The sequence below is a fragment of the Ambystoma mexicanum genome, chromosome 10 (genome assembly GCF_040938575.1).
Source record: "Ambystoma mexicanum isolate Mex_15411 chromosome 10, UKY_AmexF1_1, whole genome shotgun sequence".
NCBI classification, from domain to species: Eukaryota; Metazoa; Chordata; class Amphibia; order Caudata; family Ambystomatidae; genus Ambystoma; species Ambystoma mexicanum.
Genome location: NC_090932.1, coordinates 1,471,081,859 through 1,471,100,710, shown reverse-complemented (window position 1 = coordinate 1,471,100,710; position 18,852 = coordinate 1,471,081,859). Strand labels below are relative to the sequence as shown.

The 18,852-nt window shown below is 43.1% G+C and overlaps 1 long non-coding RNA gene across 1 annotated transcript in view; it reads right to left on the bottom strand.

Moving 5' to 3' along the window:
• LOC138493342 (uncharacterized) overlaps nucleotides 1-17,903 on the bottom strand; it is an 82,324-nt gene extending 64,421 nt beyond the window's left edge. Inside the window, exon 1 of the long non-coding RNA XR_011276388.1 lies at nucleotides 17,658-17,903. This is a non-coding gene — a long non-coding RNA (uncharacterized lncRNA). The remainder of the gene's footprint in view (nucleotides 1-17,657) is intronic.
• Nucleotides 17,904-18,852: the final 949 nt, after the last annotated feature.

The window sequence follows — 18,852 nt, the reverse complement described above, 5'->3', positions numbered from 1 at the left end:
TCTACCATACTCTAGATTTAGATGTAATGTGAAGGGTTGGCTCTGGACCAATGACGACCAGCAAACTGGTCCCCTGCTCTAGGCCTGGATCATTGCATATAATTACCTTGATACTTCTGAAACCAGACTATAGACTTTCTCATTGCCCCTTGTGATGTGAGGTACCCACATCTTGTACCTCTTGTATATATGTATTGTAAATATGTTAATAACACATGTAAAGTATCTTCTGTATGTATCCTCTGTATGTAACCTAAGCTTAAGTTTTCTTGTGACTGCTGCACCCGGCTACCCCTGGGTTTGGAGCGCATTATCAAATAAAAAACTAAACTAAACTAAACATCACATTGCACTTGTTAACCTTATCAAATACTGTTTCGAAAAAACATACAACACACCACATTGCACTTCTTAACCTTATCAAATACTGTTTCGAAAGGTGAGGGTTGATGAGGATGTTTTGGAATGTGGCAGCAACAAGCAAAACAAATGTCTTTTTTGTCACGAAAGTCATACGGTACATTTGGAGGTGTTCCTTATTATAATGTGCGTAAAGTACAGGCGAAGGACTAATGTGGCTGTTTTACATTGTATTTAAAATAATATTCAAGTCAGACTGGCGCCCCCTAGAGTCTGGCATCTGAGGCAGCCACCTGCAGTGTTTGATGGAAACAGCAGCACTGCACGTGTATGCGACTACAAGTTCTCATGAATGCGTTGAGCCATGTTGTTGCAAAGTGAGAATGTATTTAGATTCCGAGTGAAGGTCACCAGCTTTGATTTTTTGGTTGCGAGCTAAGGAAGCCCACGCATGGGCCAGAAACTATAAGGGTCAATTGTTTTTTGACCTTGAGAGAAAGGGAATATTTTGTGAGAAATGCAGTGATAGGAGGTTTGTACTAATGAACATTTGATAAGGTTATGCATTCCAAAAGTGTGTAAGGAACATGTAAAATGAGTTCAGAAAGAATCTTTGGTCCGAGAACATTGAACATCATGGTCTGAGTTACGCGAAAAGAATGGAGACGGTAAATATCATGTAAGATTCCTTTTGACGACTGTACACCGGAACGAGCATTAACTTATTATTAGCTGAACATTTATTTTGGCAATGTAACTCACGTACTATCTTTCTGTGTGATTGTCTTTTTTATGTAGTTATGGGGAGTGCAGATGTAGGTGTATGTAGACTATCACTAGATTCCCCCAGTTCGACCGGTAATATATATTTAAAATGTCATGTATGACCATATCTATTTGTGTATCATTTTCCACGTTCTTTTTGTCTTTTTTGAGATTGTTTAATGTGTATGCTAATCGTTAGTTTAAACTATATGCCGAATTAAGAAATCAATAGATATATTGTGATGAAGGTCAGGTATTGATACTTATTTTCTGTTATGTTTTCAAAATAGCTACATCATGCCTTACTGCGATTGCCATGGATTCCAGATGCCAACTGATGGATTTTTTTATTCGCCAGGTGCACCTCGTCATCAATGGCTGGCTCACTGTGTCTGTTTTGTGGGACGATCCTGCAGGACTCATGTGCCCGTACGCTGCTCTAGAGATTAGGAGTAACATAACATCTTTTATGGTACTCTAGGCCCAAATTGATGCAGACGACCTGGAATTCACTGTGCGACCCAAGCGGTTGCTTTATTGAAAACAAACACTGTGTATATGTAAAACGAACAACGTGTGCATCACGATTAACATTTTTGACCACGAGCAAAGAAACAATTTTGCAATTTGATTGAATATGGGAATAGTCGGATGTTCTCGGAGATTTCATTGTGAAATAAAAGTAATTTACAAATTGTACAGTGTTATTGATTTCTTTTAAAGACCGGTTTAATCATTCGAATTCTGACAAGGTATGTTGTTAGTCGATGTGTGTTGCTTTTCGAGTTCTGCGTCACGTCACTTAGGTGATTATGGGCGCATTTGCCTACACTGAAGAGGAATGTCACCGAGAAAGGTGTTGAATATCACAAGGGTTGGTTATGTGAGGGTCAGGGGCGGAGCATTTGATTTAGTAACGTCACAGCAGTTTACCTTAGGCAAATGCAGCAATGGATGAGAATAGCACAAGATGGACGCACCCTGCTGCATACATGTCGAAATGAGCATGTCTCAAACACACAATTCATTTGTATACATGAAGGTAAACTTTAATGTCATTAACATTTTCAAATGATGCGGTTTCTTTCTTCCCTACTTTAGTTTCCCTGTATGTGCTTCTGATTTGTATGCATTGTGGTTATTCATATGTATTGTTTGTACCAGCACAAGGGTTGTAAGTCTTGAATTGTTAGCTAATTATTACATTTTTAACATTACTCAACATTCTGATAAGGTAGCATTTATTATTGTACTATCCAAAATTACAAGATTATAAATAGTGTACTTCTATGGTGCATGCTGCAGTCATTGCCTATGTTTATACATGACTAGGTTTCTGTATTAACAACAACACACCAATACAATGATTTTAGATGAGTGCATTCTTTAATAGATTAAGTACTTCACAATAGGTCTCCCGATCACCCCTCACATATTGTTACCAACAATATAAACACAACTCTTTGTAGGGACTTTTCATCAAAATGTATTTCACATGTGATGTCATCAGTGATGTCATCAATGACATTTGTGATGTCATCTTTGATGTCCTGGGTGTTAGGCTTAGCAGTGCACGGTGGTGGCGCGAGTTATGGTTGCTTTGCTTACCACAACTGGTGAATTTCAGGGGTTTTCCGGTTTTACTTGGAACCATAACGTCCCTTTAACAATGTTTTTTCATTGAATTTCATAGGTTTTATTAGTGAAACTGAACCATAAAGTCCCTTTAAAAATGTTTTTTCATTGAAAATATATATACACACACTCTCTCTCTCTCTCTCTCCCTCTTTCTCTCTCTCTCTCTCTCTCTCTCTCTCTCTCTCTTGCTCTCTAGCTCTCTCTCTCACCTGCTCTCTGCGCATTCCTTCTTCAGGGCCTATAAGCCGCTGTGTGTACTTGTGCACAGCATTGGGGGGCGGAGCATGGCTTCTGTGCAGCACGGAAGAATGTGGCCAATGGTCTGCAATTAATCGGGCACGGGCAAAACACTGTATACCGAAATCTCTTGCATAAAGGACCACAGCTGGGTTATTTGGCACGCAGATTATGGACTTTTATATTGCTGCAGTGTCATTATTTTGCCACGCCATTGGCAGCGATAGTGACACCCTACAACCATTGACATCTCAAGGACATCACAGGCTGTGACAGCACATCACCTTTGACTCTGATGGTCGACCATTCTCGGTTTTATTTCAACAACCTGCATTGGAACCTTTATTCACAGGGATAGCAAAGCAGTCCACAGGGGTTGCAAGCCGTGGCATGTGGTATTGCTTGCTACCCACAGTTACCCCTAAATTACACCTATGTCCAAGCAATGATTATTCAGTAAAACATGTGGTCAAGTGGTCCTGATACCAATGATCTGAGCTTCTTTTCCAGTACGAGAGAACTCTTCGAGAAGGTTATCTGCAGACTTTTTGCGTTATGGCAGTAATGGTAAAAACAGGTGGTAATTGGAATATTGACTACTCTTACTGACTATACTTATTCTGACTAGCGTGGTATTTACGCCTGTGGGGGTATTTAGCAGAAATCACATTTGATACACAGCTCATAATTATGATTTGAAATACCGCCAGAAAATCATAATTTTACCACCATCAAATAGGGCAAGCTAAAAACATGTTTTGGGTTGTGGGATGCACTAGTGTGGAGCATCCTATTCACTTTTTGACCACAAAGGAATGCACAAAGCGGTTGGGGTAGTCAGAAAGCGAGCATATCTGTGCATGCATCCCTCACCCCTTTATGTATAATGCATAGAAGGGCCCTTAAAGAGCCTTGGGGACATATTTTCTAGTTACGACAGCAGTGATGTAAGGCCTTTCTGTCCCATGTGCATTTCCACACCTCCACCAGGTTTGGAAATTATTTTTTTTACTTTTTAAGAACTTCAGAAACGGGGGATTTCTGAAATACTGCGTGAAATACTCCAGAAATACTGCATGTCCAACATAACATTTTAGCTGGAAATGAGTGCAGAGACCTGTAACAGTTTATTGAGAAGCCACCCTCAACACAGGGAGTTGCTTCCCTCCCCAACCATGTGTTTATGCAACAAACTGTTTAACAGTTTCTTTTTTTAGCCCTATCTCAGACACATAGCATGCCCTTTGCATCCCTCTCCCCTGAGCTAAAAATGAGCCAAGAATCAGGCGTACATGAAATATATTGGTATTTAATTAAATTAAAAGTAATAGAAATTAGCAGGAACATTTAAAAAAAACACTTTATCCGTGGCACAACACAATCACCTTCTCTCAGCATAAATAAAATCACAAAAGTGAGTTAAAAAGAACACAAACAAAACTCTTACTTTCTGCAAATTACACTTCACGAAATGATTACACCGATCAATGACAAAGGCTCTTATGTACTGTTGTGCGATTTTGATTTTTCTGCAGGCTTAAAAGGCTAGCAGTAGGATTTCAAGATTTGTAACAAATAGATATGGCAATTATGATTTCACCCACACTTTTGGTTTAAAATAAACACAGGGTGATTTATTGGTTTGTTTTTCAGACCTCCTCTTGCATTGTTGGGAAGTCAGACATTTTAAATGCTTTGGGGAATTTGGGATTTCAGAACCCCCTTGCTGAAAGGCCTGTGTTTAGGAAGCTGGATTAAAAGGTTGGACTGATTAGACACCCCTCTTCCTTAAGAAGTCGGGGTCCGCTGGACAACAAGGATTACCCAATTAATTTATGGGCTATAGTTTTCAGCACACACTGGGAAGGGAGCTTTGTTAATTTCAAATTTAAACAAAATTCACGCTGTAGTGTTCTGCCAAATGGGGAATTCATTAAATTAATATTTATTGGTTAAATAGGCTAAGTATCTACACAGTCCCCCCCTGCCCTATAAAGGGAAAGGATTCAAGGAAAGCAGACTCCCACCACCTTTTGGTTTTCCAGGGCTTAGGTCTACTTATGTAGCAAGCCTCTGTTTAAGGTTCAGGAAAACCAGTTGCATCTCAGGACACTCTGGAAAGATAGGGCAGGGGTCTGGTCACTCCACTCTCAAAGATTGCCTCCTGCTCTCCACCATAGGACCCAGTCAGCTTTGAGGCCTTCCTAGAAATAGACAGCGCCACCCAGATGCACTCCCAGCAACTCCTCTGGTATCTCCTTACAGCTATGAGATGGTTTCAGCAGCCTTCCTGATAGTCTGTCTCTTGTCTGTCTGTTCCTGTCTTTCTCCTTTTTCTTTGTCCTGGTCCTAGTGCAGCCCCCCCTTATATAGCAGTGATGACACTACCAATTTTACAATCTTGAGGGAGTAACCTGCAATAATCCCTGCCACTGAGATTGGACAGTTACTCTTCTCTCTCCACCCAAACCCAGCCTCCAGTCAGGATTGGTTTAGGGGTCTGGAGCAACATATGTATATTCCCATTTGCCACCATCCTTTGTTCTCCATTAACTTTTTGGAAAAAACTAGTTATGTATCACAACTTCATAATTCTACTAGCAACTGCCATACTAAACATACTTTTTGATTTAGCAAATCATGGAGAATTAGATAAGATGACCACCAAATCCGTACGATGTAGCATAGCCATGTGGCACCTTTCTGCCATTTCCATAATAATCACAACAGTTATGAATATGTAAGTTATTAAGCATATCCCTAATTTCATTTTCCACCCGCTCACCAACTCTTACATTTGGAACATGTTTAGATCAGCCGGAAACCTAGTTTAACTGGCCATTACAGTTCCCAGAGTTGTAGGTACATGCATTTCATATACCCCAAATTGCCTGGACATTATATAAAAATGGTACAAAAATGAAATCAATCCATATTTTGGTTGCTGAGAAAAAGGCCTAAATCATAATAGTGTTTTTAACTTAATTGTGAATCTTCCTGTGGGACAAATGGCAATTCCTGCTTCCGGCCATTTGTTTTCACTGGGTCAGACTTTACCTACATCAGTCTCCTTTGTGTTGGAAGCATGCTCTTTAAAGTGGGTGCCCACATTTTCACACATATTAGTCATGCTCCAGCCAAAGGTGACTTTTCTTGAAATCCCTGCTTTCAGAGCCAGCAGGTCTGGAGAACACTGAATTTCAAAGCCTTTAGCAGGACATTTTTTATTGCGTGTGGTCATTAGATGATAGATGTGACATCCCGGTTGGAAGTGGGAGTTTTCCTTTGTGAAGTTTTGCACACAGCCAGAAACAGGGTCTGCCTTGGGTTGACATTTTCCATGAAGACAAAGTAGCTCCTCAAATGTCACTTGAGTTTTGTAGGTGAAACATTATATGCATTGCTTTTGTCAACCCACACATTATGTTTTGTTTTCCTGACATTTTTCTGTGAGCAGTGATATTTTTTTCACTTTTGCTTTTTGAAGCCATTTTTATTTGCACACATGTGTGCAGGCCGTTTTTGTTTTCAATGTTTAAAAATCCTGTTTTCCATGTGACCGGGATCTTTGATTCCTCCTTCTTCTGTAAATTAAAATGCTGCTTGTCCATTGGTAATGACAAGTAGGTCCCTTTCCACGTGGCTCTTTAACTTTACTTGCAAAACAAAAACAAATGCCAGGCCATTTTTGTTTTAGTGTTTAAAGTCGTGCTATTCATGTGAAAGGGTATTCTGTTTGGGGCCTTTAAATGCACCCCGCAGTCCTCAGGATGCTAGATGCTTTAATGCTGTTTACGGGGGTTGGACTGTCTCGGGCACTAGTGGCCCACAGTCACAAATATAATTTCAGTGGCAGACTGTTTGAGTATTATCCAAATGGATGTTTTCTGGTAAACTCTGTTGCAAATTGTGCATTTTAAAGAATACTTGTTCATCACTTTCGGGAGGATAACTTAGGGGCAACATGCTTCGACGCGGAGCAACACAGGTTTGATCCCCGGGTCCGTGCTTAGAAACCTCTGGGTATTAAGCGTGTTATAAATAACCAATTATAATAATTATGATTAACACTAGTCAATGGTACTAGCTGCACAGTGAAGTAACTCATAAAGCTAGTCCACATTGGCCACATTGGCCCAAACAATTAGCACACTTCGATAAAAAAACAGGCCCAACCTAGCATGGGGGGCCTGCTTTTCGGGGCAGTGCCCTAGTGCCCACAGGCCAGTCTGAGCCTGCTGTTTATCGCATTCAGTATTCCTGATGTGCCCAACATACACCAAGTGCTCGATTCTGAGGTGCTTGCAAAAATACAAAAGTGTTCTTCCATGAATGATGAACACTTTCCTTAAAAACACCATATTCTGTTAAAGTGAAAATGTGGTGGCCTAGCATCAGAACCACGAGTTTGGCACGTGCCTGATTTACGGCTTGAGAACAGCCCTAGAAACCATCAGGAATGCAGGGCAGGCACTGCGAGGGTAAACTCTACTGACAATACCGTTTGTATAAATAACATTTCTTCGACTACATCACCACTTTTCTAGTTTACTGAAAGCTTAAGAAAACCTTCTTAAATAAGGAAAGTGCTAGTCTTAACAAAATGCTCAAAAGGCATATATTTGTACACCTTTTGCTTCTGGAAAGCATGACATCTCTCCAATTCTCCCACCCACCTCACAATGGCGCTGAGGGGAACTGGAGGGGAGAATGTCGGCTGTCTTCAATACTTTTATCACGAGCTCAGATCTGAGTCTCTGATTTGGAAACACATTAGAGGCCGAAAGACGGTGTGAAGCGGCTGCCTGTGGCCACACACCCTCCCCCTCACTGGGAAAGTAACAGCAGCAAGGGCTGCTGAACCCACAATACTTATGAGAAAGACGGACCCACAGCCCTGGCCGGCCCCAGCCCCGCCACTCGAATGACCTAGCCGCAGCGCTCGTGCGAGTCCTGACGCAGACAAGCTGTTCAGTATTTTAAATAAATAAAGGGCAGGTCTTTCTGCTATTCTGCAACCTGACACTGGCCATTCCCGCCTGAATGCCTTTCCAAGTATTGAAAGGCCATCTGCGCGGAAAGAATGAGCAGCCGCGCCGGCAGCACGAGGTGACAGATTTATAGAGCGCTGTGTCCCTTCCAGGGGCGGACTGGCCTGCGGGAGAACGAGCCCCTGCTCCCTGGACTGGAGGTCGGGCCAGTCAGTCACATGTCAGGGGATTGGACAGGCAAGGCCAGGGGCTGCGTCAGAGAGAGTCATGTGCACGTGTGACTAGGGGGTCGTGCACGTGCTAGCACGCACGCACCAGGTCATTAGGATGCCTCGCCAGTCATCGTTCCCGTTTTTAGTTTTGGCTTATATGCGTGTAAAACTATTGCATGAGACTACGGGGAGGGAGACATAATATGATAGGTTATTTATAACGCACTTAATACCCAGAGGTTTCTAGACGCAGACCCGGAATCGAACCTGTGGTGCTCCAGGTTATCTTGCTTCCAAGGCAAGAACATTGCCCCTGAGCTATCCATGTGAGACTAAATGCCGTATGAGGTGGGGAACAAAGCTTCTAGGTGTTGTTTGGTTATTTGCCCAACCATTGACTGCCCATGGCCATGCTAATCCCTATGGACATTCCCACTCAGTTCCTGCCCCGCCCATAACATATCTTCAAGAGATCTCTTTGAGCTAGCTTTATCAAGCCTTGCCATCACACTTTGCACTAAAGTGCCTGCCAGTGTTTTCTCAAAGCAGGCTTTTGAGAGTTAATGACTTGATTGGAGTTGTAAATGTGCTACTTGTGTAATAAAAATGTCTTAACGCTGTCTGCATTCAGCCGCTCAATTTATTAGTCCTTCACTGAAGACCTGTTAAAAATAAGCATTTGCAAGGCCAGCAGTTTTGGCTTGTGTGCAAGTATTAGGCATTTGCCAGGCACTGCTATTAGATGCCCGGGTATCTGTACCATTTTGCACCGGCTACCACCAATAGCCTGTTAATACCACTAAAGGAGTGGCTGCCAAGTGCCTTTCCTGTGCCGACACGAAAGCCCAAACTGTTGGCATTGCCAATGCTTGTTTAATATGCATTCTGGGACTTGTGGTTTCACCCCCCACCCCCATTATACATCAGGGACTGGAGGAGCATCTCCCGAATGGCCCGGGGCGTGAGGAAGATCACTGGATGGCAGGTCCTTAAAGGCAGAGGCGGTGGCATTTCAGACTGGGGTGGGAGGGCTCATTGATGCCTCCCTAAGATGTGAGGGGCCGGAGCAGAGTTAGTCACAAATGACGCAGTCGCCTGTCTAGTAGTACCTGCAATATTCACACAGGCCAGCGCACTGCTGTCCGCAACCACTATAGGCTAAAGCCTGTGGCCGTGAAACACTTCATTTGTTCTTCTTATTTAAATATTGGATGGACTCCCTCCTTCAGAAGACCTCTTAATATTGGGGTGTTGGGGTAGAGGCGGGTGTGTAGGGGGACAATGAGCAGAGTGACTGCCAGAATTCCAGTAGCTGAAAACAATGTTTAGTGTTATGTAGCATGTGTTATGTAACATTAATGTTTATGGTTTGTTTAGCTATAATCTATACATACGTGTGCAGTTATGTAGGCGGGCCCTTAACTAGAGGTTAACCTGATTCCAAGCACAACGAACTGTTGGCAGAGTGTGAGGCTCAGGTTTACACCGGTATCCAGTCATTCTAGCGCAAACCTTAGAGAGTGCTACTTAACAGAGCGGACAATAGCACCGAAAAGATTAAATAAATATATAAAGGGAAGTGGGGTTCAAATGGATCGGGATGGGGTGGCGTTAGAAGGGTGGAAAATCAGGGGGATTGAGGGCTACTCCCCCAAATTAAAAAGAAAACAGTGTTTTTGGTTGTTTTTTCCTGTTTTGAAATGTACCACTCTGCAATTGTGGTCGGTAAAATCACATGTAACTGTTTACACCCTGTGGTCAAGGAATGACTGCCATGGTTGGAACTCAGTCCTTCTGTATCTGCAATCATGCACCATCTAGCGCTCAAATGTATGTTTGTGTATTTATTTGTAGAGCGCTCACTGCACACATTCATTGTTCTTGACACTTTGGCAGGTTCCAGCTATGGTTCCCAGGCAGGGGAGCTCATTCCGAGTCGGGCGGTCCGGTAATAAAGTGTTGGTATCCGAGGAGTATATGGGAGTGCCGGTGGGGTACCCTGGAGGTAAGCCAAGGGCCCTACCGGCCAAAAAAACCCTTTTAATGATGGAAAATCCTCTCATGGATGGGATTAACACCGCTCCGCCAGCCCATGTAATCCGGCAGCAATGCCGCCAATCGGGGTGCCGGAAACGGTATCCACATTTGCCGGTATCCTGGCAGCTCTACCACCGGGATACCGGCAGGGTTGGAATGAGGCCCAGTGTCTCGTTAGAACAGGCGGATCTTGAGTTTTCCTTTGAAAGACATCAGGTTGGGGGTGAGTTTTATGTTTTATAGGATGTTAATCCAGCGATTTTAGTGAATTGCGTGTGTGTCCACGACCCTCAAGCTTTTACACGCCCCATGGACTTTATCGCCCTCGTTTTCTGTGGATCTCAAGGCCCCCTGAAGCTGCCCCCCAAACACGGCTGTTTTTTTGGTGGGATGCTATTCGTGACATCTGTCGGGCCATACAGAGAGCGTGTACATACCTCCCAGACTACAGTCCCGCCCCCCCCAGCACTTAGAGCAGGAGGGATCCTTTGTGGCCCAGCATTGTGTTTCCAGGACAGGTGGTGCCATGTAGTTGCACGGTGTTGGCATTCACGTAGCCCCGGGCACGGGTAACGGAACCCCCTGTTCTAGCATAGTGTACATTCTCTCCAGGCCCCGGCCATTGGCAAACATGTCTCCCATTCTTCTCAGCACGGCCTGCTACCTTGTCTCGAGCCCTTTTGTCTGTGTAGTTTCTCGGATGAATGCAGTTCTGAGTAACTGTGTTGTGTCTGTTCCGGGTCCATTTATTAATTGCGCTGTGTTTAGCCTGCGTGAATACCCGACTTCAAAGTAACCTATTATTTTTCCAAGCACATAGCTATACATCACAATAGAAAAACACAATAAATTTAAAGTGACTTATTCATAGAAATGTGGTGCAATTAGGTCTGGAAACAAATATTAATGTATTTACTTATATTTATATAGCTCATAAGAGGAGCCCGTGGGCATGGTAGCGCTAGACAAAACGAACAAAGGCATACAGACACTGGGGAATATTACGAAATAGCAATCAGCCCGTGTTCTTGGCAATCAATTATTAAACATAAGGGTTTTAAATACTTGACAAAGAATAAATGGGGTCACATGACCCATGGGAGAAGGGGAAAAAATGACATATTGTTTACTTTTGCGTTAGGTAACTATACACCCTGATGAAGACGAGGCTGTTATGAATTGGTGCTATGTCGAAACCAGTTGGGAAAGTTATCATCCAAAATGTCTGTGTTTAGTTTTTGATGGTTTCATTGGCAGGAAATTTAAACCCAATCTTTGGTTATTTGTTTACAACTTTTTTTTTTGCAAAAGCTTATTTGTAAATGGATTATTGTATACATTAATTTTGTCCTTTGCTATTTATTTAAACGTTTAAAAGTGAAATTTTCCTATTAATGGTTGTGGTATTTTCTTTTGTACTTTGTTCTATTGTTAAGGTTAAGGGAAGGCAAAGGACCACTCTTTGTAAAATATTTTGGATTAATTCTTGACTAGAATAATTGTGGAACCATTTTTAAAGTGGATACCGCTGTAAAATTGGTTGTTCTGTATTTTTAACAATTAGGTTAGGTGTCATTTACAGATATTCCTTAAAGAACCTCAGGCATAGTAAAGAAATTAGCCTGGCGGCATGATACAGTGCAATCATTGCGCAGCGCGCAAGCGCGACGCAGAGCACGATAAGTGCAACCATGTGGAAGAAAGCACAGGGCCCCTGTCCCAGAAATACTATCTGTGTGTTGCAGGGGGGACATGCCGCATGCGCAATGCTGCACCGCCAGATCTTCGTGTCATGCACACGCTTAACACTTAGATATGCATCCGCGCATCCTGACATCAAAGTTCCCCTTCACTCCGCCCAGGTACATGGGGAAAGTTCCATGCAACCGCCCTACAAGGGCCCATCTTCACTTGGAATGCTTCCTTTAGATTTCCTCTCCTCGTATGGGACCAGAATGGTATATCCAGGACTCCAGACCTAAACACAAGTGGGGGACTCATGCACTGGGAAGTGACATCACAGGAAGTGAACGTACATTAAAAGAAATGTACATATTTCACTCCAGGATGTCTTTCCCAGCTTATGAAAGTGCACAGGACAAATACAATCAATAACCCAACTATGTACAACCCCCTCAACCCCCACCGGCCCCAAAAACTTCATCAAATTAGTACAGCGAAACTTTCCCCAGATTTTATCAAACAAACCAATCTTCCCTTCCCTCCTGTACAACACCCTTTCCATGTCTGCCAAATTGTGCATTTCATTCATCCATGATCCAATGTCCAAAGTCAAAGTGGTTTTCCAGTTGCGCAAAATTATCTTCTTGCCCATCATGGTCCCCCTGAACAACCATTTCTTCTGACATTGTATAAGGTTGTCCAATAATTCATCACTTCCCAAAATCACCATATTGAAATCCAAGGCAGGCAAGCCCTCAATCACTCCATCACTCCAAAACAACCTACCAACCTACAATCCCACAGCATGTGCGCCAATGTACCGGGTTCATGTACACACCTCCAACATTCCGAACTTCACAACATCCACCTTCTCCACATTTTTTCCGGTGACCAATAAATCCGATTAAGAATCTTAATCTGCCTTGACCACTCTGTGAGACCCAAAGAGCATAGTCTAACATTCATACACATTCATTGCCACAGGTCCTCAGAGATATCCAAACCTATCCTCCTACTCCACTTCCCTCAAAGTAAATCATTACCTCTGTAATTTGGCACAATCGCCATGTAAACTCTGCTGGCCAATCCCCCTTCCCCTCCCATCGCTTTCCTAGTAAACAGATGCAAATTGATCCTCTTCAAAAAGTTGACTTGCCCAATTGCTTTTTTAAGCTTTATGTAATCTGAAATCCTGAAGTTCTCTATTTTAAATCGATGTTGCAACTCACTTGCTGTCATCCAGTTATCATCCTTAAACATATCAGAGATAAAGTGTACACCTCACAAAAACCAATCCGCCCAGAACACAACACTACCATTTATCTTAACTGAAGGGTTCATCCAAATCGAGGCTCCAGGATCCTTCAGAATGTTAACCCCCAAAAGACCACACAAATCCCTCCACGAGTTCCTCAAGCATTCAATCAAAAGATCATTTCCACAGGAACGTTTCGAAGTAGAGGTCAGCATGGCCCTTGGCGTCAACGGTCCATTGAAGCTAGTCTCAGCTACTACCCATTCATCATGTGCTTCTTCCATGAAGGGAACCAGAAATTAGATAAATAGGCCAGATAATAGGCTTTGAAATTAGGATCCCCTAAACCGCCTTTCATTAACGGCAACTGCAATTTCCACAGCTTCAACCTAGGCGGTTTTTTGTCCCACAAAAACTCCTGAAGAAGTTTGTCCAAGGCCTTCCACACCGATGATGGCACCGTCAGAGGAAGCATACTAAGAACATAGTTAATCGTCGGGGCCGCCACCATCTTCAAGGCATTCACCTTGCCCCAAAGTGACAGATTCAATAAACTCCATCTCTCCAAATCATCTCTCATCGTACCACTTACAGTTTTCATGTTCTCCGAAACCATGTCTTTAATCTCCGGCATCAGCCAGATTGCCAAATAGAGGATTTTGTCTTGACACCACCTAAATCCCAAATCAGTAATGAACTTCCTCTTACTAATGTGCGTTAAGGGCATAACCTCCGATTTTGTCCAATTGATCTTATATCCTGAACACAACCGAAATTCCATCATTATCTCCATGAGGACCGGTATAGATCGCATCAGGTCTCTAAGTACAAGGAGCATATCATCAGCAAACAACCACATTTTTTGCTGCAACCCCCAGCATGTCAATCCCTTCATTTTATCCTTAATTCTGATTAAAGCAGCAAGCGGTTCCAAAGTTATCACAAAAAGGAGTGGCGACAGTGGACATCCCTGTCTAGTTCCTCTTTCTAAATTGAATTTCTCAGATCTTATACCATTAGTGTTGACTTCAGCTGTAGGAGTGGTATAGAGTAACCTTATCCATGACACAAAATTTTCTCTAAATCCCATTTTGACCATCACCGAGAAGAGGAAGTTCCAGTTGACCCTGTTGAAAGCTTTCTCTGCATCAGGCGACAGGACTGCACTCTCTGCTGGTTGATCTCTTGCTCTGGATATTATGTTTAACAGTCTCTGGATATTACTCGATGTTTTCCTTCCCTTCACAAATCCAGATTGGTCCTTGTGAATTAATCCTGGAAGCACATTCTCCAACCTCAAAGCCAAAATCTTAGCCAGAATTTTATTGTCGGTATTTATGAGGCTAATAGGTTTATAACTCATTGGTAGTGTATAATCTTTCCCCTTTTTCAGAAAAACAGAAATCATTGCATGTCTAGTAGACTCAGGTAGTGGACCACTCCTCAATGATTCCGTAAACACATCCTGCAATAGACGCAATGAGGAATCCGGCAAAACCTTATAGAATTCAACCGGAAATCCGTCAGGCCCAGGGGCTTTCCCAGTATTCAGTTTACCAATTGCTCTCTTAATCTCGTCCACTGTAATGCTTCCCTCTAATACTTCCGAGTCACACTCTGCAATCCTTGTTAGATCCACTTTTGCCAGGAAGCCATCCCTGTTGCCTGTCACATCCAACACATTTTTGTATAGATTCACATAAAAGTCCCGAAAAACTTTGTTTATCTCCTTAGGATCATAGGTGATTCTATCATTCCTATCACGAATCGATGTGATGGAACGTTCAGCCTCCCTTTTCCATAGTCTTTAAGCCAACCACCTCTCACACTTCTCCCCTTTCTCGAAGTAACCACATTTTAGATAGAAGCTCTTCCTGTCCATACGTTCATCCATTAACTTATTCATCTCTCTCTGCACTCTTTTCAACTCCAACACTGCATCAGTACCTGATGGTTCGGCCATGACTCTTCTAGATAACTCACTCATCCGTTTACCAAGTTCAGTGTCAGAGGTAATTCCCATTCCTTTATTATTGAATCCTCTGTCTCCTGTGATAAAAAAATATATATTGCCCCAAGATCCTAAGGCATAAGTGGGACATATCGAACACTTGGTGGTTGCTCAAAATAAAAAAAAAACAGGGCTGTCTCTTGCAGCTGCTATTAATTAATCAGAGTAGAGAGTAATTCGGCTCTATACCCAGTCTTACACAGCAGTCAACCAGTTTCGGCGGTATTAGGTCATTCCAATGCCTTCTTCAGGACTAGTGACCCCCAGTGTACGGAGCCTCTCAAGGTTACTTTAAAGTGTCAGTTTCTCTGTCACATGATATGCGAACGCAGTTATCTGTAGGGAAGACATAAACACAAAACAGAGAATCAAATTATTTTCTCTAGTGATTTGACACCTATTGGACTTTAAGAGTCAAATTATCATGTGTCGCTGGGCACGTCAGTGGTAGGTCTAGCTCCGACATTAACACTGGTAGGCCTCGCACCCCCGGCTAAGAGGAGTTCCTTCCCTCTTTTGTAGAGGAGCAGCTGTATGCCTCTGTAGGAAACCCTGCCCCCCTAACTCCCATATGTTGGAGACCTGAGATCGTGCCGTGTTTGACACCAGTAGTTGTGCCAATACCACAGCGTGTGTTCAAAAGAAGATACCCATTGAAACAACCGTACCGAATGTATCCCTGAAGCAATGACAACCTAAGGGAGGAACTCCCTGAAGGAATATGAAAAAGAGCAAAGAAAGAAGCTGGTGGCGTCCCGAGATATTGGCTGAAGTGGATGTATGGATCCTACAGAAACTAATGATGAAGTAAAGAATCAAGTGAACATTTAAATATGAAAAAGAAGATAACAAGTGCACAAAGTGCTGCAGAGAACCAACCGTTCAATATTTGTACAGACGCTGAAACGCAAGTAGACTAAGTCATCTTAGAAGCTGGCTATACACAGTGAATAGAATGCAGGCAAAGCCGCCATTGTCTACAAGCTGGACATCGGAATCATGAATTTAGTAAGCCAGGACTCATGAAGAGGAAAGGGAAAACTGTGTTGCAGCAAGAATAAGCTGAATCGTGGAGTTGCAAGACGAGGTTGTCTGGCCTGGAGTTTAAACTGAAGCAGCCATGGTCAGCTATCTATTCTGGAAAGGAGCGAACATGCGAAGGATGAATCATCCCTTGCTAAGGTGCAAAGAAAGAACACCAAGAGTGCCATGTTTAATTCATCTAAGACATTTAAAACCTGCAAAATGGACCAAATAGTGGTCTCCTGTCACGTGAGCCAAGGATGAAAATAGAGTTCGCACTTGGAGTCCCAGAACACGATAGTGAGTGCTCACACTCACATGTATTCTGAAGACAAGGATACTTTTGCAAGGCCAAGTTCAAAGACATTCTTCATGGTAGAAGCCATGGGTGATGAGAGATGCTGGGCTAATTAGGTGGCGAGGTAGTGTCATGTCCCATCTTCTTGCACCTGGGTCTGGGTTTACATGCTGCTAAGTGAACTGAATGTTCCAGACATGGCACAAGCGTGCCAACCAATTGTAGTGGTTCATATAACGAAGGACCTTATAGTTTGAAAACCAATGAGAAACCGTGTATCTAATGTTTCTGAAGATGACATGTTTTAGAGGTAGGCATATGTTGTCTACCTGACAGTGTGCAGCCAATCACGATCCTAGTTCCTCTAGAAAATATACTCAGATGTTCTCCTTAATCCAATCCCGACCCTTAGTAGGTTTTTCATTATTTGCCACATAGTATGCTGTCACCTCTGATATATTTTTGATATATAAACAAACTATGTTTTGTGAAAAGATAACTGAGAGAACCTGATCGTACATCCTTTGATGTTTGTTGTAAACACTCTGTTTTAGATAATTGTTAATAAAACAGAACTTTGCCATCTTCCTGAATTTGTTCGGTTAATTGGACTCATAGGTATTCTGTGTGATCCCATCTTTGGCATGCAAGTTCCTAAAGGGCCCTAAGCTCACAGTTCCAAGACCCAGTTATTGGTCTTGTCACACTCCACCAATGTAGTCCAGTCTTGCCACATAAAACGCACTTATCTAGACAACAATACGAAAATATGACCAGACTAGCGCTACCAATGTAGGCCAGTCTAGCCAAATAATAAACGTATCATCTTTACTTTACCTTTAATTCCATGTAATGAATGCCATGCCAGTTAGAGGAACATACCCTGGCTGCCACAGCACAAATTACCCAGCACCCCTGCCATACAATCAGAGGCTCATTCCCTAGCACACATGCATTTCAATTTTCATTCATTTCTCTCATCCACAAAGTCATTCATACATCCATTCATTTCTCTCATTCACTCAGGCACACATATAACAGTACTCTCTTATTCACTTGTGCACACTTACATTTGCATGTGCGCATACACACATAAATGCATACATACATACAAACATACGTACATAAATACATTTATTTTTCTTACCTACAGCCAATATCAACACTCCACCTGCCACGATAGTCTCCACCTCCCGCACATCCTGCAACAATCTGGAACCAGGAACCCGGGAGAAATTCCTTTTTCCTGAAGGGGCATGTGCAGGGGAGTCAAAGCACATCCTTGGTGTTGCCCAGGGAGCCCTAAGTGTGTGGGGAGGCATTGGAGTGCCCACTAAGCACATCTGGCCATGCGGTTCCCCGGCCCGCATCCCGAACGGGCTGTGCAAGGCTAGGAAAGCAAATCGCTCCAGCCTTGCATGGCCCATTGAACATGCGTACTGGGGAACTTAAACTGTAAACCACATTTCCTTTTGACAGTTAAAGCCAGCCGAGGAGCGCTTGGGAGCTCTTAGACTTTATACTGGGCTGGATTTGGCTCATCTGTAATGGGTGCCCTGTTGCTCATTATGGACGAGACGCCCCTGTTAACGGATGAGATTTATGTAGTTTGAACTTCACCCGAGAGTATGCAAGTCCGATTCCTCAAACACAAAATAGTCTTTAACAGCGAGCAAATAAGCCTTTTCACAGTTAGACGTGTTAATCAGTTTCAGAATTGAGGATATATGAGGGAGTGCAGCAGCTTAATTAGGGCACGTTGCAATTGCTAACACTGGGGAGAACTAATTGGCGGGAGCGAGGAGACGGGCATTGTTTACAGTTAGGATTGTATATGGATGACCATCAATGGCAGAGACGTCCTCCAGTGAAGGGCTCCTGAGGAAGGCTGCTCCGTCCTGTTGCAGTCATTCACGGTGGCTTCTCTTAACGATGGAGCTGCTGTCACTGGGGTGGAGTTTCGCGAAGGGCTTTAAATGCATGACAAAAACACTTAGTCTACTTTGAGCAGATACACTTCTAGGGGCTATAATCCTCTATGCCAGCACGGGCGGTCTTAGATTTTTGTCTACGTGCACCAAGCCTGTGCACGTTGGTGCTAAGGTGATGTTCTGGGTGAGTGTCAACACGCAGTAAGTGGTATTCACCCATACTATCCTCCACTGGCCACCACTGCACACCCATGATCTGCAGGTACCTTACCTTAGGAGGGTGTAGGGCACTCTCAAATAAGGGTGGATCCAAGCCCACCACTCTGGGAGCAACAAACTGATGGTGGGTGTCTAACAGCCCCAGAGTATTGCCTTAGTCTGGTGGACAGGGGTCAAGTCCTAAACATGTAA